This window comes from Castor canadensis, chromosome 5 (assembly GCF_047511655.1).
Source record: "Castor canadensis chromosome 5, mCasCan1.hap1v2, whole genome shotgun sequence".
Classification (NCBI taxonomy): Eukaryota; Metazoa; Chordata; class Mammalia; order Rodentia; family Castoridae; genus Castor; species Castor canadensis.
Window position 1 is genome coordinate 147780843 of NC_133390.1, and position 27886 is coordinate 147808728.

The 27886-nt window shown below is 37.2% G+C and overlaps 1 protein-coding gene across 13 annotated transcripts in view; it reads right to left on the reverse strand.

The window, feature by feature from the left end:
• Plcb4 (phospholipase C beta 4) overlaps positions 1 to 27886 on the reverse strand; it is a 381620-nt gene that overhangs the window by 324003 nt on the left and 29731 nt on the right. Inside the window, exon 1 of one of the 13 annotated variants that reach the window (XM_074074357.1) lies at positions 11195 to 12320. The exons of 11 other annotated variants lie outside the window; for them this stretch is intronic. The gene's annotated coding sequence lies outside the window, so the exon portion shown is untranslated. Of the gene's footprint in view, positions 1 to 11098; positions 12321 to 27886 lie in introns of those variants that run through there. One more of the 13 variants, XM_074074356.1, reaches the window with a different exon arrangement.

Sequence of the window (27886 nt, forward strand, 5' to 3'; positions counted from 1 at the left end):
GGAGGGTTGAATTGACTGTTCAGCCTATACTGAACTGTCTTCTATGAAGACATAGAATAGTCAATATCATAGAGAAAAAAATAAAATGGTGGTTGCCAGGGATGGTGGAGAGGGGTTATTGCTCAGTGGATATAGAGTTTCAGTTTTACAAATGAAAAAGTTCTGGAAATGAACAGGGTGATGGTTGCACAACCGTGTCAATGTACTCAATGCCATTCAACTGTTCTCTTAAGTTTCCTGTTGAAACTATCCCAGGAATGGGCTGAGAGGAGGGTAAAGGAGATTGATGGAGTGAATTAAAGTAAGAACTTTTGTAATGCCCCCAATGTACCCTCACCCAGCAAAACAATAAAAAATAGCTAATACAGGATGTATTATGTATATTTCATCATTTAAAAAAAAAGGAAATGCCAGGAGTGCTGTATGATCAGAGTAACTACAGGAGAACTGTCAATAGGTAGGAGGCTGTTCTACTTTTAAAAATAGATGTGCAGCAGACCCTTCATATCCCTGGACTTCTGTTTCCAAGGAGCCCACAGTTAAGGGCAAACTGTGATTGCTCAGGATGCACAGAGTTCAGTGCTGTGCTGCAGATGCTTGATTCACTTTTCCTATGATGCTGCCTTTCAACAAATCTCAAATTGTCACTTATCACTTCAATTTAAACACTTTCTCTTTTACCTTGCTTTTGGGGCACCACTTACTGCTCGTTGAGGCAGATTTTCACAAAGTTAAGGACAGGGAAATATGCAGAAAAACACACAATGACTTAAAAATAACTAATAGTAATGCAGGACTTACTGAACTTTACATCAGCTGAACTGAACAATGCACGCAAGAGAATCTTAAATTTTTGTTTTTGAAATTTATTTTTTTCACCACCCTTAGCCTGTACTAAATCCGCAAATAAGGCAGGTTTATTGTATTCACTTTTTTTTCTTATTATAATACTAACTATACATGATCACCAGTGAAAACTTAGAACATACCTGTAAGTAAGAAGAAAGCTGAAGACATCTATGATGTCATGGCAGAGGGGCTCTCAGGAAGTACAGCACAGAGTACCAAGTGTGAAAAGGATCTCTGTGGAAACTTTTCCCCTGACCTAGCTGCCAGCCAACAGGCTATGCAATGACAGAGCTAGGTCACAGGCCTTCTGGATGCACAGGTCACTGGCAGGCTTTGTGCCCATGTTCTGGACACCTCCTTATTCAAAGTATGGTCCATGAACCAGTAGCATGGGCTTTCCCTGGGCATCTGTTTGAGATGCACAGTCTCAGACTCCACCATGGACCTGCTGACTCAGAATCTACACTTTAACAAGATTCACAGGTGATTCAAATAAAGCTAAGAGTGTGAGAAATGCCACTTGAACAGAGCCCTTATGCTTTTGTGCATGATTTCTGAAAAGGGTCACAACTACTGAGCCTCTAGGGCCTTGGTGTTAAAACTTCCATGTTTTTTCCTTTTGTCCCCACTGTGCCTCAGCCACACTGGCCTTCTCGATGTTGTTCAAACTTGTCTACCTCATTCCTCCACAAGAGTCTTTGCACTTACAGTCCCTCTCTACCTAGAACACTCCCCAGACTATTACATGACTACTGCTTATCTTTCGTGTTTCCTGCTCAGATGTCTCTGCCCTCTAGGAGACTTTCCTGTCTCAAGCTTTAAAATAAAGAAATAAGGTATCTAACAAAGAAGAGATGCTTTATTAGAGTGTATTGATATTGTTACTACATAGTAAATATTACAGATGATGTCATGTGAAAACTAGTGCAAAATGACAGCAAAGTAGGAAATTTTCATTAAAATAATAAATTTTATATTATTGCTTGGACTTGAAAATCTATCATATGATAAGGCAAGCTAGAAAGAATAAATTGATTTTTTCCCAAAACTGAATGCTTCTTTTGTAATGCTACCCAATAGTCTTTGGCTTTTTCTTTGACTTCAAAAAAAAAAGAAAAAAAAGCAAAGGAAATGACATGTTGAAACTTGCTCTGACCCTCTTATATTTCCAAGGCTACTGATTTGTTCTGCTTAATGTCCTTTTTTCTTCATTTCCTACCAACTTTGTGCGCAACAACAGAGCTTTGTGAATTTGTGCAATGATGTGATGATAAGTGCATCAGTCCCCTGACCAATGATAAGAATCTGACTTCAGAAACAAAAAGTAAAAGTCACAACTAAAGCCGTATGTTAATCACAGCAAGGTTCTTTAAATTTGCAAACTACCACCTACTTTTGCTTGGATTTGAAACTCCATATTTATGGGAGTAAGAGTGAAGGGCGCTAGGGAAAAGCAGACGAGGAATTATGAGGTAGCCATATCTAAAACTTACACACACACACACACACACACACACACACACACACACACACGAAGAGCTTTAACACGATTATTCTTTATGCAATAATTCGGCTCCTAGGAATTTACCCTAAGGACATACAAACATTCTGTGTTCAGTGAATGATATTCCTTATAATCTTACTTATAATAGAATTTTTTAAAAGAAAAAATAGTTTACAATACAGGGCATCCAGTTAAGAAAACCTTATTCATTCATATAAAATAGAGTATATTATTCAGAATGATGCTTGTTTAGAAGTATGTTTAATAACATAGAAAACGTTCATGCTATATTTTGTATTTTAAAATGCAGGCTACACAAGTGTGGCATAACTCCATCACTATCTTTACTTTTACATATGCAACACACACACACACACACACACACACACACACACACACACACACCCCAGGTTTTCTCTTCCCCTTTTTCCTTTTTTTTTTCCCCACCCTGGTAGTGGGCTTCAAACCCAGGGCCTACACCAGCCCTTTTTTGTGATAGGTTTTTTTCAAAGATAGGGTCTCCCGAACTATTTTGCCCTGCCTGGCTTCACACTGCGATCCTCCTGATCTCTGCCTCCTGAGTAGCTAGGATTAAAGGCATGAAAAACCAACGTCTGGCTCCCTTTCTTTTTCTTCATTTTCTTCCCAGTACTCATCCCCAAGAGACACATAGTGATATGAGCATTAAGTCTATCAACTCCCAAAGCACAGTACATTCCAGGGAAAGAGAAGATTTCTCTGTTCACTGCTTTATCCACAGTACCTGACACCGTGCCCTGGACATAGAAGACAAGCAGCAAGTATGTCCTGGAAATAGCTGAATAGAGTATCATTCACATGTGTACAGAGACAGACATAGGACACTAGAAGGTATTTCCCAAAATACTAAGAGTACCCATGGCTGGATGGAGAAAATATACATGCTTTTACTTTCTTCTTCTGCTGGCAGCTACTTTCCAAATTTTATAGTATGAACTTCCTATTTAAAGAATAAAAGTTATTACCTCTTTTTACATTCGGGCATTTGTGTGTGTGCAAATATATATGTATACATCTGAATGTATACATGTCTACATTTTATTTTACATATTTTTATAAATGAATAACATATAGGTATTTATATTTTACATGTGTTTGTATTTATTTTTACAATATAAGTGTATATCTAAGAATATTCCTCATTACCCAAATTGTCAGCTTACACAATAGGGGAAAAAAGTGAAACACTATTTTACTTTCCACCTCAAAATGAAATATGGGACAAGTGGTTTTAACAAAAACACAGCGTATTCATCTTTTGTTCTTACCACACACACTTTCATTAATTCACATCTGAGGCATAAAATCAGATAGTACAACTCTTAATAACCATCCCTTCTTTCAGGAAGCATAAGCCTTTTCATTTTATGAATTGTAGGATATATTTTGAAATTGCAGTAGAAAAAAACAACCTCACAGGCATCCCCATGGTGCCTCGTTGTTTTACCTTTATTACATTAAAATGAGTGATTGCTCCAGAAGGCAGCTAAACTGGATCACAGTGTCCTCACCAGTCTGAAAGCAGAATTGCCCTAAGAGACACACCTAGCAAGAGGATCAAGTCAAGAGCATCACATGCAGGCATTTAGAGAACATCCCTTGAAATACACTAGCGGGGCCACCATAAATCATAAAACATATACTCTGGGAGCTTAAATGTAACAGGATTCCTGGGCAATGTTCAATACTTCCATTTCATGTTCTTTTAAGAAACATATATGCTTTATAATTAATAAACTTTAAAAAATCCAATTCAGAGGACATACAAAACCATCAATTACAAAGACGGCACTTGTCAACCACCACTGTAAGAAGACCATGCAGGCAAACAGAAGTCTGCACAGGAAGTGGAGTGTTAAGAAGGATCTGGAACATTTACTTCCACCTGAGGAATGGCCAAGGGAGTCTGGAACTGACAATTTCACGAAGACCCCCCTTTGATCTTCCAGCCCTGGACCCACATAATCCCACCCTTCACCTTTCTCTTCTCCTCTGCTTCTGAAGCATTCATTTTCATTCACTGTAAATGTTAAGTGACTATTCCATTAAAAAAAGGTGTTTTCTTTGTTGATCTGCTTTAATTCGCCAATCCTGCTTCACTGTTTACTTATTAAAAGCACTCTACTTTTAAATATTCCAGACCAGAGGTGGGCAAACTAGAGCCCAAGAGGCAGATCAGGTCTGCCATCTGCTTTTGTAGAGTCCATGAACAATGACTGGTTTCCACACTTTTAAATGGCGGGGGGAACAATACAAAGAATAATACTTCATAAACACATGACAATTGTATGAAATTCACATTTTGTTATTTGTAAATGCAGGTATGTTGGGACTCAGCCATGCCCATTCATTTAGGCATTGTTTGTGGCTGCTTTGGAGCTACAATACTGAATAGTCGCAACAGAAACAATACAGCCCACAAAACCAGAAATACTTACTTTCTGGCTTTTTATAGGAAAGGGCTGCCAACTCCTATTCATGGAAGCTATATACTGTAATAGTTGTTTATATTCACTGTACAGTCGTAGATTTCTGTGTCACTGCTTTATGTATACTATTTGGAAGAAATGAGTTAATTTATATAGGAAAATCTATCAGTGTCTACCTACCTGTCTACCTATTTTTGTAAAAGTTTGGATGAAAGGTCTGGAGAAATAGTCACCACACTGTTATTAATGATTGCTTCTAGAGAAGAATGAGAGATTGAAGAGAGAAGGTGGAATTGAGTATTATATTTATTTCTTGCTCATCTGTATTGCTTTCTTCCAACAAGCAGGCATTACTTTAGTGATTAAAAAATAAAAGAAGAAAATAAAATTTAAGGGAGTTTTCTAATGTAGCAAATATTGACCTTTCCGAACAAGATAAAATTAAACAGCTGAAATTAAAAAAAAAAAAGAATTTCCAGGAGTTTTGTAAAGTGATCATTTAGAATGGATGCATTCAAAACTAAAGGTATCACAAAAAAATGTGAAATATTGCTCAGTTAAGCCATAGTAGTAAGCTGCAGCAAAGTACATAGATTTTGAATGGCATGCATTGTTCAGAAACTAATGATAAACAGGTAATAAAGAATGTACATTTTTGATACATTTTAGTTTCACTGAGTCATAAATGAAGACAAGACACTCCTAAATACCTTCACTTTTTATCCTCTGCTCACTCCAAGGTATCAGTTGAAACTAATTCCTTGCATGTTTAATAGAGAAATACTGGCCCATAATTATTGGTTTAAAATTTTTTCCAGTCTATACTGTAATAACATAAAATGTCTGCAGCCGTATACCCAACTGATTGTTATTTTTTTAATGGGCACTAAAATCTTTCAGAGACCAGGCAGCGCATCCAGACAGGACATGATGCAGTAGCTCTTCATTGAACCACATTTATAATTCAATTCTTGCACATTTATAAATGTTGGCTTTTAAACTGCAAGCCCAATGGTCCCTTTAACTACACTTAGATGCACAATAATTGACAGCTCATTACGACAAGTGGTCTCAAGGGTAAAGTATCAGAGCTAATAGTCTATAAATGTTTTCATTTCCAAACTTGGGCCAACATTAAGGCAAGTAAAACTGTCTTTTCCTTATAAGCATTTTATTTTTTAATGTCTGCATCAAACAAAATTAATCTTATTTCTAATGTCTGAAATACTGCTTATTTAAATCAAGGGTGTGCATCTAATTAATTTGTGTTTTCCTGTGAAATACACTATGATATAACAATTTCTAAATATCCACATCTTAAAGAAGAACAAAAATGATTTTTAAAGCAATGGAACAACAACAAAACAAACAAAAAAAATTACCTAAATACCCAGTAACAGAAGATTCCTGAAATAAGTAATAGTATTCATTATTTAAAAGTATGCATCCATTAGAAGCCATGTTTAAGTACATTACATAAGGAAAGTTAGGTTGGAAGTAATCACAATACAATGTCAAGAAAAAAAAAGGATGAAAATTATATGCTCAATGCCATCCCAATTTAATTTTTAAATTACAATATATTACATGTAATGCATATATATCCTTAAGTTATAGTGATGGTTTTGTGGGGGTGGTAAACAACTGGGACCTTCATTTTTATGTTTTCCTGAATTTTCTAAATTAACTACAATAAGCACCATTTCACAATCAGAAAAAAAACATTTAAATACAATTATATTCCTTCATCTCTATTCCAATTGGTAAATATCAAGAATTATCATTGACTACTAAACTATTAAAATACAAGTCTACCCACAATCAGGGAAACAAAAAAAACATACAGTACAGTTAATTTTTAATTCTGGCATAGCACGAATAAAAAAGATATATTTAAAGAAATAACATTTCTATTCGAAAGTCATGAGGAAAAAAATAGAAACACTACTGATAATTAAAACTGAAAGCTATAATATTTTTCATTTAATTCTCTCAAGTTTTAGATCAAAAACCATAAATTTAATGTCAGGAATAAACATTAAATATGATCACCTTAATATAAATAAGTGGAAAATTGAAATAATTTCCATAATTACAAACATCACTATTCTAAGCCTGATGACATTTACCCATATTGGTCAGAGCTGCCTATGTTGGACACATTTTGTTCAAAATTCTATATTAAAACACAGTTTTCAGGCTGGAGATGTAGCTCAAAAGCAAAGCACTTGCCTAGCATGTGCAAGGCTCTGGGTCCAATACCCAGTACCACAAAAATAAGCAAATAAGATAAAGAAATAATCAAAGTAATTAATTAATTAAGTGCTGCTTCCTCTGTAGACTCATCTTTTCCTTTTGCAGGAAAACAAAATTTCTCTCTAAAGGACTTCAGAATATTCTAGCAGCACATTTTAAAACGGTGTGTTCAATAATTGGCCTACTTGTGCTAGGAAATGCTATGAACACACCAATTCCCACATTTAGACCACACATATCTGGTCCTGGCCTATGTTACTGAAGTGAAAGAGAAGAGAACTGGCAACTCGAAAGAAGCAGTTCATGGAAATGATGAGAAATTAGGACAAAAACTAGGGAACAGGTGCAGCAATACCCAAAAGGAACCCAGAGCCTTGTGGAGAAGTCAAAATCAAGGAGGTATGATTGCAGATGGTGGTTACTGCACAAAAAAATAGCAAAAGACGAGAAAGCTGGAGATGTCCCAAGCCAGGGACTATGGAAGTTCAAGAAGTACTCATCCACCCGTTGGGAGAATGCCAAGTGCTCACTAGATACCATAGGGACACAGGAGAGTGGATTGGTGCCACGCTGCCTCTGGGAAATTAAAGGACAGTGTCTACACTGGTATACAGACAAAGCCTTCAAAGGAAAAGTTTTGTGAACTTCTAGAGATGTTTAAAGAGACCAGATACTGTCAATGCAGGTGGATCATCCAGGTGAAATTAGGGCATGAGCCATTCCAGCATTCAAGTGAGAGCCAACAGGGGTTCACACATATGGAACAAAAGGCAGCTGAAGTGAGGGCACATGGGTGTGGGGGTAAACATAAAGTAGCAATACAGTAGCAAAGCAGCTCATTTTCTTAGGGACCATCTGGCATGGAGCTAAGGCTAAGAGGGAGATGGAAGAGAAGCTTCCTGACAGCCTAGTTAAGGAATTTTGCAGGCAATGAAAACCATGGAAGAGTCAGACATTGCAGTACACACCTGCAATCCCTGCATTCAGGAAACTGAGGCAAGATGATTATAAGTTCCAAGCCAGCCGGCTACATGCTGAACCCTATCTCAACCCCTGCCCCAGAGAGAGACAGAGACAGAGAGACAGAGAGAGACACAAAGAGAGAGAGAGAGAGAAAGAGAAAATCAAGCTGTTGCTGACAGAAAGAAGTTTGGAAAACAAGTATGTCAAGGGGGGGCTGGATGAAGAATCCCCAAAGAGACTTGTAGCCTCCCAAATTCACCTTTTCATCTGACATGGCTTTGTGCATGATCCTTCAATAAGGAAGCCTGCATACAGTCAGTGCTCAGAAAAGCACTGCTCACTCCCTTATGTCAGGCAGATCAGAATCAGAAGAATTCTGATTCATCTTCCTTAAAGCAGCACCCACAGCTCTGCACCTGGAGAGGAATAATTATTATAGATGCAAGCAGCAGACTGCTGCCAGAGAATATCGCTGAAGAGGGAAAGGCATGTCATGATGTGAGGTTGGCACCACCCACACTTGACAGTGTCTACAAACACACTTGGGCTTCTTAGAGGTCCATGAGGTGATCTCCCTAATAGGCTGTCATGTGCTGAAAGACTAAGAAAAGGAATTCATGCATCATTTAAGGAAGGGGCATGGTTTGTGTTTTTAAAATTGGTTTGGTGGCAGTGAAATCTCCTTAGGAAATATTACAAGATGAGTTATAAAACTTACTGAGTAAACACTAACAGATGGTTGCCAACAAGTCTTTAATTATCTTCAAGTCATTATGCAGACATTAACCTTGAAAAATTAATAAAGGTTAACTAATAAACTTGTGGGCTGATGTAGTTTAAGTAGTTCCAAATTACAAAGAATCTAATAGGCAGATGTCGATCAGATCATTTTTTTTAATATGCTCTTTTTCATTCTCCTTAAAAACTACATGGTGATTTTTTTTCTTTTTTCTGTCCCTTTTTACACCATAAGGGAGACTAAGATAGGTTCCAAGCTATTAAACTATTTGTGATGTACAAGTCATCGTCATAATTGGGGGCACACTTTCTTTTGACCTTTACGAAACTTTCATTTCCCAAATGTGACAGATAAGAAATGCTTTTATAGCACCAATAATGATTTTTTCCTATGGGAACTTGCCAATTATAAGTTGAAAACGAAGGAACGACCATATTGGATATCATTTAAAATCTCAATGTACCTAAAATACAGCAGAAAAATTTAAGAATCATACTTGGAAGGTTGTTCAGGAGAGTTAAAAATCTAGCCTGGAGAAATACACATTAAAGGACCACTAGGAAAAATATGTATTACTCTTCACATCTGAGCATGAGGCTACGTGACCATAAAATGTGTTTAATAAAACGTGACTGGATGGTCCACAATCACACTGGCAGCTCTTAGTCTGAATCTATGTTTTTAAATATTAATAAAATTTAGACTGGGGATAATTAATCCATGATACACACAGCTGTTTCGATAACACATAAAACCAATGATACAGTAGGGTGTCATCAGTCTTCAGACATCTTGAGGACTTTGTCTTTTTATTTTTCTCATAATCTCACTGCCAAATATGAGGGCCTTAATAAAGGTGACACTCAACTGAAACCGTTCAGGTATCAATGATCTTTCAGTAAAGGATATCCTCTCATTATAAATCACCCTTTATGAAATCTTGATTTTGATCTGAATTTGACTCAGGTTTTCATTATTTAATCTACAGATTCCACATAATGCATGTCAAATTTCCACTTTTTTTTCATAGAACTTGACAAGTTTTTCTTTAGAATTCATTTGATGACTAAATCTACCAAATACCAACAGTTTTTATAAAGCTATATTCAGGTTGAGACCAGGTAATCATGTAACCTCCCTGAATCCAAGGGCAGAGGCCTACACCAATTCTGTTCCCTGGGAGTCCCTGCCTCATCCTAGACATGACAAATGGAATAAGATTGAGCAGCTAAAATCATCCAAGATATGTGAATTTTTTTTTTTGCTTTATTTGGTTAGTTCTTTTTGAGACAGGATCTTGCTATGTAGTGCAGGCTGTAGCCCTGGATGATGGACTTGCAGTCCTCTTGCCTCTGCCTATTAAGTGCTAAAATTAAAGGCGGGTGCCACCATGACCAGCCCAGATTTGTGAATGTTTACAACATAGAGCAATACTGTATGTGTATGTATATATATGTAGACACAATGTGTATACATTGCATGTATACACACCTCTTATACATATACAATGTATAATGGGCATATACATGAGTAAGAATGCAATAATATAAACAAATGAAAAATACAACCCTGAGAACAATTTCTTCAGGGGGAAGAGAAATGGAGTGGAGTTAGGGAATTGAATTAGACACTAATATATTTGTATTTTAGATTTTTCTTTCACAAAAAGATTTAAAGCTTTATACACAAATACATATATATCTGGAGCACAACATTGGAAATGCTACTTTAAGTAATTATAAGCGAAGATAATGTATATAGTCACATTTTAACTATAAAAATGCATAGTCCATATGGAGAATTAGAAATGCACAAAAGGTGTTATTAGAGTACTGAGATAATGAATGATTTTTTTCCTATCTTCCAAGCTCCTATTTCACTTTTAAAGAGATATTAAATATTTGATGAAGAAAGTATAAAAGACCAAGTTTAGAGCCTAAAAATCACCCTTTAAAAATGTAATTTAGGGTAAACTTTATTAATGCTAAACAGCAGCTTGTCACCCGCAAGTATTCATTAGGAGGAAGGAGATTCAAGGCCATCAATAATACAAATCAAATGAATAGGTTCACATAATTTACATTTTAATTATACGGTATGAAGCTTTTTAAATGTTCTATTATTCATAGAGCATGATAGTGTGGAGGTACTTTCATTATTAAATAAGATATAATACCTCATATACTTAAATAAAAATTTCACCACACTTCAATTTCTATGAGAACCATCAGGACTATTCTGATTCCAATTTATTACTTAGGGATTTACAGAATGAATAAAAAAGATTTATGGAAATTTTAAAGTAGTCTATAAACTCACTGTTCTCAGTGGAGGAACCAACACTTGGAATAAGGTTCACTTCTCAAAATTAGCAAGTAACCAGAGAGAAAGAAAGTATAAAATAAAGTTCTTCACCTTTGTTCAAGCAAAATAAGATCCACAAAGGGCACTATGCAGAGCTAATACCTCAGCACATATGACAGCCAGGAAGGGAGTGTGGTGCCCAGCTATCCTGTGGAGCTCAAGGTCATGAGGGTGAATTCATAGCCAAACAGTAGCCACCAAAGGCTCTTGTCAGAGCTCATGTTCTCCAGGCAACAGAACAATGCACAGTCCTGTAAACATGAACTTGCTCAAGGCCATCAGAAGGAAGCGTATCCATTTACAGCAGCATGCTTGGACAGGAAGATGTCAGTACTCAGGTATGTTAGGAAGTTATGCTAATTCTCCTCAGCTGCCACAAATGGTTTCAGAAAGCCTTCTTGAAGGGGGCTGGGGAAGTGACCATAAGCAGCCACTGCTCCAAGTGGCCTCTCCCAGGATATACAAACAGAACTGGACATTCTTTCTTCTCTGGTTAAACCTGTTACGGCCATCACTCACTTCCTCGCTTAATATAAGATAGAAAAAAGGGGAAGACTGGGAGTTTGTAATATAATACTACATCTTTAACATTTCCTCTAAACGCAGTGAGCATTATGTCACCCTCCTTGACATACTCAGTATTCATACCCACCTCTGTTTCTTTTTCTGACTTCTTCAAATGCTACACCAACTGGGCCATGGCCCAGCTCAAAGCATCATCATGGCCTTCCTCTCCGTTCCCTGATCTTGGCATCTGCATCACATCACCCATCTGCAGAATACCTCATTTCACTCGGTCCTCTGTCAGTCTCAAATCATCTCAGTAATTTGTGCCTTGACAGTAGCAAGTTACTCTGGATTAGACATCTCATCTTGGGCAAAAATCACATTGTGAGCTTAACTCAGGCCTTTCCTTTCAATCCAGCTGCAGGCAATACAATGCAAGGTAAACCTACCTGAGTCTGTGTGTTTGGTATTCTATTAACAGAAACACCAAATGACTAGAATTTCACATTAATGCAATATTGATAATGACCGGAGCACAACAAAAGCTGTTCAGAATCAAATGGAAGTTTAATTACATTTGATATTCTTTTAGCAATTTGATATATTTGATTATCTAGCAACTTGGGCTATTAAAAAAACAAATAAAATTAAGCATTTTAACAATTTTGATTATTAGAGAACCATAATCCACAAAAGTAATTAAAGTTTCTCTGGTAATATGTGATTCCACTTCCCATCATGTACCAATGCTTTGTATTTTCTGACTAACATACAAAGCTGTTTATTTGGATGTTCCCACCTATAACACAGCTAGAAAAATAACAATAAAATACTAATACTTGACATGGAAGACAACAGCAGCCTTAAAACGTAGACTACACAGGCTGTCTGCACTTTGCACAATCAGAACATGAAGTTCTCTTTCCCCATTACCAGCGAGGTCCTCAAAGAATGTTCTCTTGGGGGATTGCCAGTGTTTTGTGTTGCTATCTGAGGAAGCAATTCTGGGAGGTGCTCATGAACTAAAACAGCAGAAAGTTCTGACTCTGTAACATTTCAGGCATTTTAATTTTTATGACAATTTAAACTGGAAAGCACAGCACTCAAAAAAAGGAAAACTTGCTTTTACCAAACTTGACTTTTCCTTTAATGAGTCCTTTAATTTTTCTATTAAGTATAAGCAATTGATGGCACCTTGCATGCTCACATAAGTTGATATCAAGGCATACCGGATCACCATTCCCTGCCCCCAGCCCCACACTGATGCAATTCAAATCTTATAATGCCTCATTGTTGCTGCTTTAGGAACTGGCATGAGGTTTTTCAGCAGTCAATTCCTTTGGCAAGGTTTGCCTTTGTGGAATGGGAAAAACCTTATACTTAGCACACTGAGAAGTTGAATTAAAAAAAAAAAGGAGGAGGAAATTGTTATAATTATAGTGAGAGCTTTGCATGTAAACTCAGTTTCCCTTGGAGAAATTTGCATATTCTCTGTAAGGAATCCCCAGGCCAGAAGTACACATTATGTTTTTCAGCCATCTTTAAGCAGTACCCTTGCCCAGAAATTATACTGGGGAACAGTCTATGAATTGCTCCAGGCCTAGCCCAGATATGCTGTTTATAAAACATAGAACTTTACAAAGTGTTTTATAATATTTAAAAGATACATCCCTTACCCCAAAGGAACTGATAACTATAGCTACCAATTAGGCTGAATCAACCAATAAAGAGAAAAATGTTAATCTCAATGAGTTTCCAAAACTTATTGAAATCCTTGTTCATTAAGGTAAATAGAGTTTAAAAGGCTTTCTCCTGGGTTCCTTAACACTTTCAAATAGACAATATTTTTATTTTGCTGTGAAGTGGTAAGACTCAAGGACATTTTTGTGATAACAGAAATAAAGAGTGGGTAAAAGAAACATACAAAATAAGGACCCACTTTTAATATGGTTTAAATGTGAAGCAAATATGTTTGTCTTTAATTATAGAAGAATATTTTAGAAATCCAGGCATGGTGGCACATGCTTGTAATCCCACAAATTCCAGGCCAGCCTGGACTACATAACAAGTTCTAGGCCAGCCTGCACTACCTATACCAGACCAGTCTCAAAAAAAATTTTTTTTAGATCATCAGCCTTGAGGGAAAAGTAACAGTAATTCTTTCCATCGATGGACTTAAAGGAATTTTAAGTATACATTTTTATCTATTTCATAGTGGAAAAATACATTGAGAAAACAATACACCATTCTAAATTAAAGTAATAATTCCTGTCTGGAACAAAATCCCTAAGTTCCATGAGTTAGTTGTGGCAGGCCATTCTTCTCCAACAGACTATTCCTATAATATAATGAGTAAAATATTCTCAAATGAGCTATCCACCAACAAGAGAAAAGGATCCATATGCATTCAAAGAAACCTATTTCTGTTAGGCATTTCCACAGCAAACAAGTCAGTAGTGGCGTTGGGAACCCAATTCACGAGCTAGCAGCCTTTTGTCAGAATGGGTGGGCAAAAGTAGAAACCTAATGAGTATAAACATTTTATACCTCAGAACCTTTCAAGATCACTGCAGGGGGCTGAAGTATCTGTCACCTGAGTTAGGTCCTAGCTTTATAAACAGAACTTTTATAAATAGAAGAATTTCAAAAATAACAATGAAGGAAAGAAAAATTTTGGAAAAAAAGTTTTAAAGTAGAAAACATTCACAATGTTTTACACAGAAAAGAGAGGTTTAAAAAGTGGGTGATCTCAACTTTATAAACAAACAGTAAACAAATGAAACCCACATGCCCTCTGCAGACCACCCCTGTGCAATGTTAGCAGGTGCACTACCAAAGCTGGCTCTGCATCCAGTACTGCCAGGCAAAGGGCAGTCGGGGCGCACTCTGAGGAGGTTCAGCCTCCTCAGTCTAACAGTGTTCAGTGTGGTGTTTTCCAAACATGCCAAGCCCTTCTGCATTCCCAAAACACCTATTAGCATTCTTAGACACTCCTCTTGGGAACTGTTTGTTAAACATAAATTGAATGATTACTTCAAGAATACAGGTAAATATAGACATTGATGAAAGACTAGAGAAAATGACAGCTAAATGTCAAAAGTGGTGATCTGTGTGTTTGCAGCATTTTTTTCCTACAAAAAACACATGTTACTTTCATCATTTAGAAAAAAATGAAATGTTTTAGGAGGATGAAAATGCCATACTGCTCAACTTTCTTTATTTTAAACCATTATTCACTGATGAAAAGTAAATTTGGTACTTCAAATGCCAACATACTAAGTTGGAGAGAGTAGAAAGATCTGACAATCTGTAGATTGCCACATGTAGACTAGTTATAAAAGACCAACTCAGCTTGCTAGTGTCCTATGAAAATAAATGAAGCAAGGAGTCCAACCCTGGCAAAAGATGAAGGCCAATCTTGGCCTCACTAATTTCCTGTTTATTCTCTCAGATGCCAACCATTACACAGCAGGCTTCAGGAGAAATTTTAAATGTGTAAAGACAATCTAAACACTGTTTAGTCTCTGTATTTTGCCCCACAAGAGACAGTGTAAATGGAGGAAAATCATAGCTTGCAAGATATTCTTATGAGACAAAATGTATGTATCATTTTGAAAGATGATTTAGTGAAAATAAAACTTTATCAGGGAAAGGTTCTTTCAGTCAGATATATATTTTGCATATGTTATTCAACTATAATTTTATTACACATGCTTTTAAAAAAAATACTAAAATTCTAAACAATAGGGTTGAAAGGCTATTCACCTTGAACAGTGCACTCACCTTCTGTGCTGTTTCAAAATGTTCCACAAATTAACACATTGAAAAAAGTAGAGTGTTGTTCAGTAAAACATCCACTTACTAATCCTAGAAAAGCTGTGAACCTTGTCTGTTGGTACTTGTCCATAAAGTTCAGCCCTGGACTCATAGAACATAGTATGTATAAGGAAGAGTTCAATTTGCCTTCCACACACATTGTTCCCAATTCTGAGGCCTAAATTGGTTTAGTAGTCCATGCAAGGTCATACTGCTACTTGGAGACAATACAAAGCCAGAGGACAATTTCCAGAGACTAAGGTTTTGGACCTATAACTGAAAACTCCCTGAGTTAATTAAGACAATGACTGTGTTTCAGCCCTGGCAAGAACAAAGAGATAATATTTATGTGAGAATGAACTTACTCCATCTGTGCACTTCAACTTGTTCTGCATGCGGACTGATGCCAGAAAAAAAATCTTCCTGTTATTCTATCTGGGCCCAGTTTTCCTAATATGATAATCACTAGAATATGTGTATTGTGTATAAGGGGAAGGGGGAATGTTTATTAAGTCAGGAAGTAATCACTTTACCCCATTGCCAAAAAAAAAGGCAATCATTTTATTTCCCAAATTTGTGCATTAGAACTCCACATGAATTTTCTACCAGCAAAATAGTGATATTTTTCCTTTCTAAAAAGGGAAACTGTTAAAAGTATGTTTTTTGAGTTTTATTTTTATTTTTTTATTAATATTTCCTAGAGAAAGGACCAGAAGTTTGACAGTTTTTTTTTTTTAATCAAAGCAACTGGCCAGAGAAAATACCACCATTTTATCAACATTTATGGCTTAAGACTTAAGACTTAAAGACACTTGGCTCTGAAGGGAATAACGGTATATTGGTATAAGTATGGGGAAACTATTCAGCTTCAAAAAAATGCATATGTTTTCAAGTCTATTCATGAAAAAGTTATTGTTAAATGCAGCTAGCTGTTTTTGGTGGGGGAGCAGTCAAGAAGCATTTTACATTTCTGGAACTCAATAAAGTTTACCAGGATCTTGGCTTTTCCTAAGTAACTACTTCAACTGTCCTTCTCTTCTTTTCCCCCTTCTCCTTTTTGTCTCTCCCCTCTCCCTCTCCCTCTCTCTCACTCCCTCCCAAAATTGACTACTTTCTCAGTAGGCTTCTGCTTCACAAATATCCTAAGTTTGGGCAACTGAATATGCATCAACCAGCTTTGTAATTAAATTAAACTATCCCATAGAATATGTAAAACATTGTTGTGTAGTAATTTTAGTTTTTTGGGGGCTACTATATCCAATTTTAATGGTAGGGTATATATTTGTCATTCCTGACAACAAAACAAGAAGATACTGTTCTTTTGAATTTATAAAATGATAGTAATTGATGCCATCATCATCTCCACGCTTCCCAATTCGCACACCAACAAGAAATACAAGATAGTATGCTGTGTTGTTCCAACTTTTGTATCAGGATCCTGTTTGGCCACATCTCAATTCTCATCTTCTTTGATAACCCTCTTATTATTCCTCCCTACTTGAAATATTTGTCACTTGGCTTCCAAAACACTATGTACTTGTTTTCTTCCTACTTCATTACTTTTCTCTTATCCCTGATCTTTAATATTGATTCTTTCTGATCTCCCTTCTAAGAGTAACTGCTATTAAAGTCATACCTCAGACCTCTTAGCTTCCTGTCACCATTCACTTCTTTGGGGACCTCATCCAGAGTCACAACTCCCATATTTATGTATCTTCAGCCCAGACCTCTTTCTGAATTCCAAACACTCATATCCAACCAACTACCAGTTATATCCATCTTCACTTGGACTTCTAATGGAATCTCAAGTATTATAGATCTAAAATGAACTACTGAGCTTTCTCGGCCAAACTTCTCCTAGTGTAGTCTTCTCCAATTTAATAAATAGCAACTCCATCTCCCAGTTGCAGAGTCCATAAATCATAGAACCTCCCTCCTCACCTCTCATTTCTCATACCCTATAAGTGATTCGTGAGCAAATCTTATGGGCTGTACCTTTAAAATTACCCATCCAGCCATCTCTACTCCTCCAAGCCTTGTTCAAATCCGTATCACCCATGTCTTCCCTGCTTGTCACAATAACCTATCTGATTCTCCTTTGGACTTAGCTCCTCGTGGTCTATTCTGAACTTAGCAGCCAAGGTGAATCTTCTCAATAAGCAACATCATACCATTCTTGGGTTCAAATCCCTCCAATGGACCCCCATTTCATTCAGAATAGGAGTCAAAGTCTTTGCAGTGGCCTATAAGATCCCTAGTGCTTTGCCCCTCACTTTTGCCTAGTCCCCACAATGCTCTCCTCTTGGCTGATCCAGTCACACCAGCTTCCCTGCTCTTCTTCAGACAGGCTCACTTCTGCCTTAGGGTGTTTTCATCTGCCATCTCCTACTTCCCAGCAGCCTGGAGAGGCCTGCCCCCAAAGAGAACTCACCAACTTAGGGATTTGACTCAAAGTTCACATTCATCTTCCTAAAACTATAACATGCCCTATGACTCCTAGTCCCCTTTTTCTTTGAAATAATTACCAGTAATTATATACTATAATTATGATTTTTTTCAATGTTTCAATCAGATTTTTTAGCTTTATAAATTCACTTAGAAAGTTCCTGCATTTAGAACGAGTCAGGAGTACAATCCATAATTGCTGAGTGAGTAAATAAGTGCTCCTTTATAAGCCTGCCGTTTTTTTTATTTACAAATGGTCATGATCATATTTCTGTACAAATAAATGCACATTTAATACAAAGGTGGCAGAACAAGATCAGGCATGAATAGGTAATAGCTGAAGTTGGATGTGTTTATACTATTTTTTTTGTTATTTTTGCGTGTATTTGAGATTTTCTATAATAAAAAATATTATATATTTGCTTAACTATTTCTAATGACTACACAATATTCCACAGTCTGATGCTACCATACATAACTATTCAACTATTAGCTTCCTGAAGGATATTCGCTTCCACTGTTTTCACTATCACCAAACGTGCTGGAAATAAACCATCTAACACAACTATTTGATCATAGCCTTACATTAAGTTCCTAGAAAAAGAACAATTTGCACATTTAAAATTTTATGCATAGTCCCAATCTTCCCTTCAGAAATTCTGAACCAATGTATGCTCCATGAGCACAATAAAGTACTATTATTCACAGAGTGGTCTATAGAATGATGCCAGATGACAAACTGTTGATTACCGATCCACAATGAGACAGGGACAGAAATTAGGAGTAAACATTCAGAAATAAAAACATTTATGGCAATTTGGACGAGTAATTTTATGTCTGATGAACCATTTTGTGTATATATATATGTATATATATATATACATATAAAAATATACACATACATGCATATACACATATTTTCATGCATACTTGAGATTTAATTTTGTATAGTTTTCATTTTCTTGTTTAATTTCACTATATTTTAACAAAACAGTCAAAAACAGAGTGGGAAACATGAGCCTTCATCACAGTTTGAGAAGAAATGATATTTTTGCTAACCCACAACATTACCAGTTACAGAATCTTTTGCTGCTGTTGTTCTGCTACCTTTCAGTTTTCTTTTTTTATTATTATTGTTGTACTGGGGATATACATTATGACCAGTTCCAGAATCCTGACTTTGCTTGATCTGTCATTCCAGTTACTCAGCATGTATATACCACTACTGGCTTAATTTGTATTTTAATTGTTAGCAGGTTTGCCTGCAAAGATGTTCACTTATGGATAAGATTTTATGAATCTATTTTAGAAGCTCTTTGATTCTTAAGGACACCAGTCCTTTGGTGATCATATACCTTGCAAATATTTACCAAGTATACTATATATCTCTCAATAAGTTAAAGTGTTTTTCCATTATACCAAAAAATTTTTGATGAAAATAATGCTTTTAAAATGTGTGTGTTTATTTTCATGTTCTCTACTTAGAGATACACTCCCTCTACCACCACAAGATTGTAACAATCTGTATTTTTCTCACATTCATACTCACATATGAATTCTCATATTCACAATGTTGATTCCTAGAACTACTTTTACATGGGTGATGTGGTAGGAATCCTGCTTTATTTTTTTTCCAGATGACTAAGCAGGTGTCCCAACACCTTTTATTGAATAATTCATCTTTATCCTACCAATCTGAAATACCAATCTTATCACATTTCTAAATTAGTAGATGCACATGTCTAAAAAGAGTCTCTAAACTTTATTCATTGATTTAGCTATATTCAACACCACTATTCAATTATCACTGATTTACAATGTTGTATAATGCTTGAAATGGCAAGTGGCCCTGATAAAGATTCTTATAATTCCAGGAGAATTAATAGGTTCATTCATCTAGATGAAGTTCAGAATCACTACATCATATTTTCCAGTTTTGATAGGAGTTTTATATCATTTATTTAAACAAAACTTACATTTGTGTGTTAGTATGCTGGCTTTCCAAGAACAAGATATCTCTCTCCACTAATTTGAAATTTATTCTATATCCCAAAATTGTATTGTATCTTCCCATTTCTAGGTAAATTACTGCCAACTTTTACATTACAATATTATACTGTATTGTTACTCTAAGTGAAAAAAATTTGGGGGGGGCAGGCAGCACTGGGGTTTGAACTCAAGGCTTCTTGCTTGCTAGGCAGGCACTCTACCACTTGAGTCACTCTGCCAACTTTTTTCAGATCCTATTTCTTCATACACTCACCCTTGCAACTCAGCCACCATGCTATGAAGAATTCCAAGCAATCCACAGAGGACCCACATGGTCCCCACTTCTTAGCACCAGGCCAGATGCCTGCACAAATGTGCCAAGCATGTGAACAGATCATCTTAGAAGCGTATCCTGTGGCACCCAGTTGAAATCCCCAGCACATGCCACAGGAGCAGAGGCAAGCCTGCTCAGCTGAGTTTGGCCCTAACTGCAGATCTTGGATTATTGCTGATCTAAGCACTCAGTTTGGGGCTGTCTTGTTGCCCAAAACAGTAACTGTGACAACCCTGAGGCTCCCAAATTAATTCAGATCAATGAGAGAAATGGCTTCAAAAGCAGCTATGAGAAGGGGGAAATGATTAGGAGGTAGTGATACTATGAAGGTGCAATAAACAGGATCACTGTAGTCTAAAATTAATTTAAAATTAAAACGTAGCCTCTTAGTTATTTCCCTGAGTAAGAATTAGCTAAATAGGAATAATTATTTACTAATATTTTGGAGTTTCTCACTATGGTAGACTAGGTAATTTTAATACAAACTCCCTCCCTCTCCCATCCCACATTCTCCCTTAAGAGTAGGGACTTTTCTGTCACACTGATACTGAGTTTGATCACTGACTTGCTTTGTCAATGGTATGTGAGCTGAAATGATGACATGTCAATTCCAAATATAGGTTTTAAGAGACACTGAACATTTCTGCATAGTCTTTACACTTCTGTCCTCACAGAAGACAAGTCCTATGCAAGTCTCAGAAAACGGACATGTGGAACAACCCTGACCCCAACCAACATCTTAGAAACAGCCCAATGGAGCCTAGTCCGAGTACATCAAGTCCCCAGCCACCCTACAGACACACAGTGAGAAATAACTACTTAGAGTTGTATACCACTGGTTTGATGTGCAAAAAGTGTTACACTTGGCAAACATTCTACTTGTATTTCAGAACTGCTCACCATTGCATCATGAATGCAAAACCTCACAATCCTAATTGCCAGCCCTCACAGTTGTCTCTTATGTAGATACTGATATTTTAAATGCTTATATTTTGGTCAATTAGGTAATGCTATTTTCTAAAGACCTAACAAAAAGAGAAAGTTTAAAGAAGAGTAACTTATGCAATTTTTTTCCCATTTTGTTTTCTTTTTTCTCATTTTGTTTTCACACTATTGGCTAGGACAGTGATGTTTCTGATAGTGTTAGTCAGCTTTCTGTTAGTATAACAAACTACTGAGATAAGTTAAAAGGAAGAAAGGTTTGATTTTGCTCAGATTTAGAGGTTTTGGTCTGTGGTTGCCTGGCCCTGTTGCTGCCGGGCCTGGGGCAAGGCAGAAGACCATGTTGGGAACACAAGACAGAGCAAAGTCCTTCTTGTGATCAGGATGCAAAAGAGAAAGACACAAGCGTCTTCAGTCCCCCTCCAGGGAATATGACCACTCTAAAACCTCATACTAAGCCCCACTTCTTAGTGTTTTCTCTATTTTCCAATAACGCCAAGCCAGGGACTAAGCCTTAAACAGTTAGGACTTTGCAGGACATGTAAGATCCAAACTATACCAGGTACGAAGCAATAAATGTGACCAAAGTGGAGATACTCTAAGGACAACCTTTGGGGATTTAGCATAAATCAGCAGTTCTCAAAGTGTCCTGCCCAAGGCCACTTCAGACATCCAGCAGGTCAAAATATTTTCATAGTGAGATTGAGACATTATTTGCCTTTTCTCACTCTCATTCTCTCACAAATGAAGATTTTGAAAGAGGCTTCATTGTTTTTGACATTTCAAAAGACTGACTGCAATGGCAAATAAAAAGAATCTAGATAACTTATATTAAGCCAAACACAGAAGAAGACATGTAAAACATATAAGAAAGTACCACTCTTCTCATCAAACTTAATGTTATTTTAGAAAACACTGTTAATTCTTCAACTAAGAAAATGTCGCTTATGTTAATATGCAATAGATTTATTATAGTTTTTTAGAATTAACAAATATTTTAATGTCCTCATTTTCTGTCTAATATAGCAAAATAATGTCATCCACATAAACAAAAACAATTTAGGACCTTGAATACATTTTTAAGAGTTTAAAAGGGTCTGAGGCTAAAAAGTGTGGGGTATACTCTATGCTGTGGCATAGAATACATGCGAATGTACTAAGGTACAATGGATGCAAGAAGCCTTGGGTTAAACCCCCAGCCCTGCAAAAACTTAAAAAGTTCAAGGGAAGAGTAGATGTTAAGAAGCATGGAGGTAGGGGCTAGGGATGTAGCCTAGCAATAGAGGGCTTGCCTAGCTGCACAAAGCCCTGTTTTCAATCGCCAGTACCACAAATAAAAGAGGAGAAGGAGGAGAGGAAGGGGAGGGTGAAGTGGAGGAGAAAGACAAGGAGGATGATGAAGAGGAGAGTGAAAGCTGTAAAGAAGAGAATGTTGGTTCGCTGGTAAATGGATGGAATTGGAGAACATCATTCTGAGTGAGGTTAGCCTGGCTCAAAAAACCAAAAATCGTATGTTCTCCCTCATATGTGGACATTAGATCAAGGGCAAACACAACAAGGGGATTGGACTATGAGCACATGATAAAAGCGAGAGCACACAAGGGAGGGGTGAGGATAGGTAAGACACCTAAAAAACTAGCTAGCATTTGTTGCCCTTCACGCAGAGAAACTAAAGCAGATACCTTAAAGCAAGTGAGGCCAATAGGAAAAGGGGAACAGGTACTAGAGAAAAGGTTAGATCAAAAAGAATTAACCTAGAAGGTAACACCCACGCACAGGAAATCAATGTGAGTCAATGCCCTGTAGAGCTATCCTATCTCAACCAGCAAAAACCCTTGTTCCTTCCTATTATTGCTTATACTCTCTCTACAACAAAATTAGAAATAAGGGCAAAATAGTTTCTGCTGGGTATTGGGGGGGGAGAGGGAGGGGTGGACTGGGTGGTAAGGGAGGGGGTGGGGGCAGGGGGGAGAAATGAACCAAGCCTTGTATGCACATATGAATAATAAAAGAAAAATGAAAAAAAAAAAAAAGCTTAGAAAACTGTTCCCATTCCAGAAATCTAAAAAAAAAAAAAAAAGAAGAGAATGTTGGAATCCTACAAGAATAAGTCCTAGACTTAAATATCATCATCACTTTCATATTTTAGATAGATGTGACAGCTATGTGGCTCCTTTGAGTAAACTGTTTACTTTGTTCATAATAATCTTGCTGAATACCAACCACTAAACCATAGAGAATATGGTAGAGACAATTAAATCACCTGTCTCAGCTTACACAATGCCAATACTAAAATATTTTACCTTATTCAAGCTTTTATAAAATTTGCTATTATACAAACTAAAAAGGAAGTATACAAAGTCAACAGAATTAAACTGTTAACATAAATAGCTATTTGTGTTGATTAAGAACTTTTTCCCCAAAGGACTCAAAACATTGAAAATATATCACCATACATAAAAATTCCCTTAATATTAAACCTCATAGGTATACAGATATCATTTTCATATTTTAGGAAAGGAAACTGCTATTAGTTAATACACAGTAAAGTTGAAAGCAAAAACACTAAATTCCTAATTCCTCATCTCCGCTAAGCAATCATTTACACATCATGCCAAAAGAAAATGGTAGTGTACAGCATTACCACATTGAGACTTTCGAATGAGTGTCAAATACTTTCTCCCTCTGTTGTAATACAGATGATTTCATATTTTCATTTCCCTCTTTCTATCTTCATTGTCTGCTTCTATGGCCTACATAAAACCCTTAAGCCTGGAAAGGCTTTTCTAATAAGACTATCAAAGATTTTCTATATATTTATGAAGCGAAATTAGACACTGAACTTGGATAATCAGGTACCACAATCCAAGAGGATTAAAAACTCACTCAAAATGTTAAATTTTATGAAACTGGAGAACTGTTTTTCCAAAAAGGCATCAAGCTCTCCTTGAACCCTTAGGTCAATCTGTAACTAATAAGAAGTAATATAAGGAAGTGTGTCATAACTTCAAGTCTCACCATAATTGTGTATAAGCAATGCTGTCAATCAATGCAAGAAGGTTCTCAAAAATGGGCAACTGAAAAAAAGAAAATGGTAGCTAATAACTTTTAAGAAGGTATGAGAGTGTACAAATGTAAGGTCAGCTCCTGTAACAAATAGATCTACAAATGAATGGAGTCAACACAACAGCTTGTTTGCCTTCTTACATACTTTATATTCCATCTTCCATTGCACAGCATTATTAATGGGAACCACTAGAAATATGCCCATTAAAGATTCTCTATTCAGGGGTTGGGGCTATAGAGTTCAGTGGTAGAGTGTTTTTCCTACATGCTCAAGGCCCTGGATTCAATCTCCAGCACAGAAGCAAAAAGAAAAAGATTTTTTGTTCAAGAACATGTGGCATTCTCAGCTGGTGAAGGGCCCTCCATCATAACAACAATTTAGATGCAGGTCCGCTCAATTCTATTCCTTAACATCTACTAAGGCCTCACAGTCATCTACATTCAATATGAGGAAGAGAGAAGATAGAACACAGGGTTCAGAAGCCTTGTCACAGATTTAACAGGCATTATTCTGGTGACATTCTGTTGGTGAGAAGAAGCCATATGGCTCACCTGGATACGACTGGAGGCTGCTTCGCTGACCCCTCTGGTGAGGTGGCTATGTTGTGCACAGAGTAACTCTTCTTTACAGAAGGCTGAGCACAAGTTATGATGTACAGCTGGCATTTGCCCCTTGGGTGACAGTCCCACTGCCAGGCAAGTCCCTGATACTTACCATGGCATGTGAAGAAACAGACCACAAGAGATTCCACTTCAAGGGTAGGCCTACCCATGTCAAAATCACACTTGGGAAGAGGAATTCCACAGTGGGCCACACAAACAGTGTTCTGCAGAGGAAGCTGTGGCACTACAGAGATGACACAGATGATCACACAGCTGCTGTGTATGCCAAAGCATGGAATCAGCACAGGCAGAACAGATAATATGCTTCTGACTTAAAACATAAAATAAAACAATATGCTAGTCTATTTGTTCTGGAAAACAAATAAGACAGGCAGAACAACCTAGCTGGTAGGAATCAGAAATACTATTGATTGTTCACAATCAATAGTTTTGATTAAATTCTGAGTGTGAGAAACAAAATTATAAATGTGAACAAAAGAGTTGTTCCACTAGTAAACCAAAGCGGGTCATTTGAAATTCTGAAGCAAGTATGCTTTTGTTGGAGGACATTCCTTTCTATAAAACAATGTCAGGATATCTTTCTTGTGTTTTAACTGATTCAGAGAATCACTGATACATGGTTTTTCTTTGTATGTTTTTAAATGATCCAGTTATGATTCCATGTAGAGGAAATGTGTGCTGGATTAGGAGAAGTTAGCCTAGGCATCTACACCTACACAGAAAAGCTGTTTTCCTTACAATTTCTCTTTTGTTCTCAACAGCTGACTGTTATACCTACTTCACCATTGTTACTGATCACCACAGGCTTTGGACACTGCCACCATTCCCTGCTGGCACCATCTAGGGACAGAATTCTTAACCACCATCTGTCTCCTTGAGTCATCACTCCACAATCCCAGTTTATCAAACCTGAAGTCCCATTAGTGCTCCCTCCAGGTGGGAAAGGAAAGGAAAAACACACAAGTACCCACTCCTGTTAGGGAAGCAAAGAGAAAGAAGGCACTCTGACTCACCCAGCTCCATACAATGGTGAAGGCACCAAAAGAGAAATTCTTCTTTTTTTTTGCACTGCTGAGGATCAAACCCAGAGCCTCATGCAAGGTAGGCAAATTCTCTACCACTGAGCCACACCCCCAACCCAAGAAATTCCTAATTTAAATTTAAATGACTACATATGGCTATTATCTTCCACACTGAAGACTATCTCTAACCAATCCAGCATGTAAGAAATGGACTGATTTAGAATGGTGTCCTCCACTGCCTCCAGTAACTCAATCTAATATACTTTGGTGTTCCTGCCAAATGCATTTGGTGTCAGAGAAGTGGGATTTGCTACAGTGGCCCTGGTTCACAGAAACATGTTATGGAAGAAAAATGATAAAAAGGGTGGGGGAGGAGGAAACTGATTTCTGGAAGGCCACATGGTCCCCACAGTAGAGCACTACCATGCTATGATCAACTGCTAAAAGTAAAAGTTACCAAGGACATTGAGAGATGGGTCCAACTCCTAGGGAGTTGGTTCGTTGGATGCATAAGGAAATGCAAGCTAATAACACAGCGAAATGTGCTTTGGTTATTGTAAACCAAAGCTAAAGTGAAATTAAAAGAGAGTGCTGAGACCAGCCTAGATGCTGGACCAAGCTCAGGTGTGATTCATGCAGGGGTCATTCCTAAGCAAAAAACTCTAAGTACATTTTTAAACCTTATGTCAGAATTCCGGTGCCTGGTAAGGTGGGAAAATGGGAACTCCAAGTGATGCAAGTATACTACTTGGTGGTAAAAACAGTCCAATACTTCTGCACTTCCATGTACTGAAACTGTCTGAAAAAGAATGGCTGTATTTGGACTGTTGCAGTCAACACCAGCAGAGTGGCCAGTCCTAATTTTCTTTCCAAAAGTACAAAAATTTGAATGTTGGTGGAAAGAAAGAGAAATGGTAACTGAGGTTAAATAAAGGAATGGGTTACGAATTGAGGGGAATTAAATATTACATTAACACCTTGAAAGAAGCTCAGTGTGAGAGACAACATTGTCTCTTAACTCAATTATACCAGTTCCCTTACGAGGTGAAGTCAAGACCACTCTTGCTTTTGGAACCTGAGAGAACCGAACAAAAGCCTGCAAACCTGAGTTGCCTCACCAGGGAGGCATATTCATTCAATATGATGACAGACTGAACTAATTATTAATAACTAAATGGAATTCTAGCAATGTGGCAGTATTTTTTGACTTGTATGTCTAGATTCTGCTGTAAGGGATCCATATTTGAGTACCAGAAGGTGGTCTATGATAGTATGGCATACATATTTGGCTTTATATCCATGGTTCCTGACTCATAACTCCCTCTCTAAGGCAGACCACAGAAATTAGAATTTCTCTTCCCCAAGGCAAGTCATAGAAACTTTAATCTTCCCTTGCCTTTCTGTCTTTGAACTGCTATAAAGAAATTCACTGACCTACCCTTGTCTCATAGTAGATCACAGGACCCTCCTCATCCTAGAAGGGTCCTACCTATCTCAAACCTTGGAGGAAGGAATGATACACAGAGGCTAAGAAGAGCCTGAATAGACAGGCCTTGCTGGGTTTCTTGACCTAGTCTATTAATAATCATGCTTCTGCAATGAAGTCTCTGTAACAATCCGAAAAAAAGTTCAGAGACTTTTCAGATGGTAGAACATTTGGAATTTCCCAAAAGATAGGAGACACAGGGAGGGCATGGAATCTCAGGACTCCTTCCTCATATCTTACCCTAAGCACCTTTTCATCTGTATCCTTAGTGATATCTTTTATAGTAAACTTAAGTAAATGGTTCCCTGAGTTCTGTGAGCTGTTCAAGCAAATTAATCAAACCCAAGGAAGGACTGGGAAAAACCCTGATTTATAACTAGTGGGTGAGAAGTACAGGTAAAACAACCTGGGGCTTACACCTAGATCTGAAATGGGGCTGGGAGAGAGCCTTGGGGACTAAACCCTCAACCTGTGGGACTGGAACTCTGGGTAGACAGTGTTGTAACTATGAT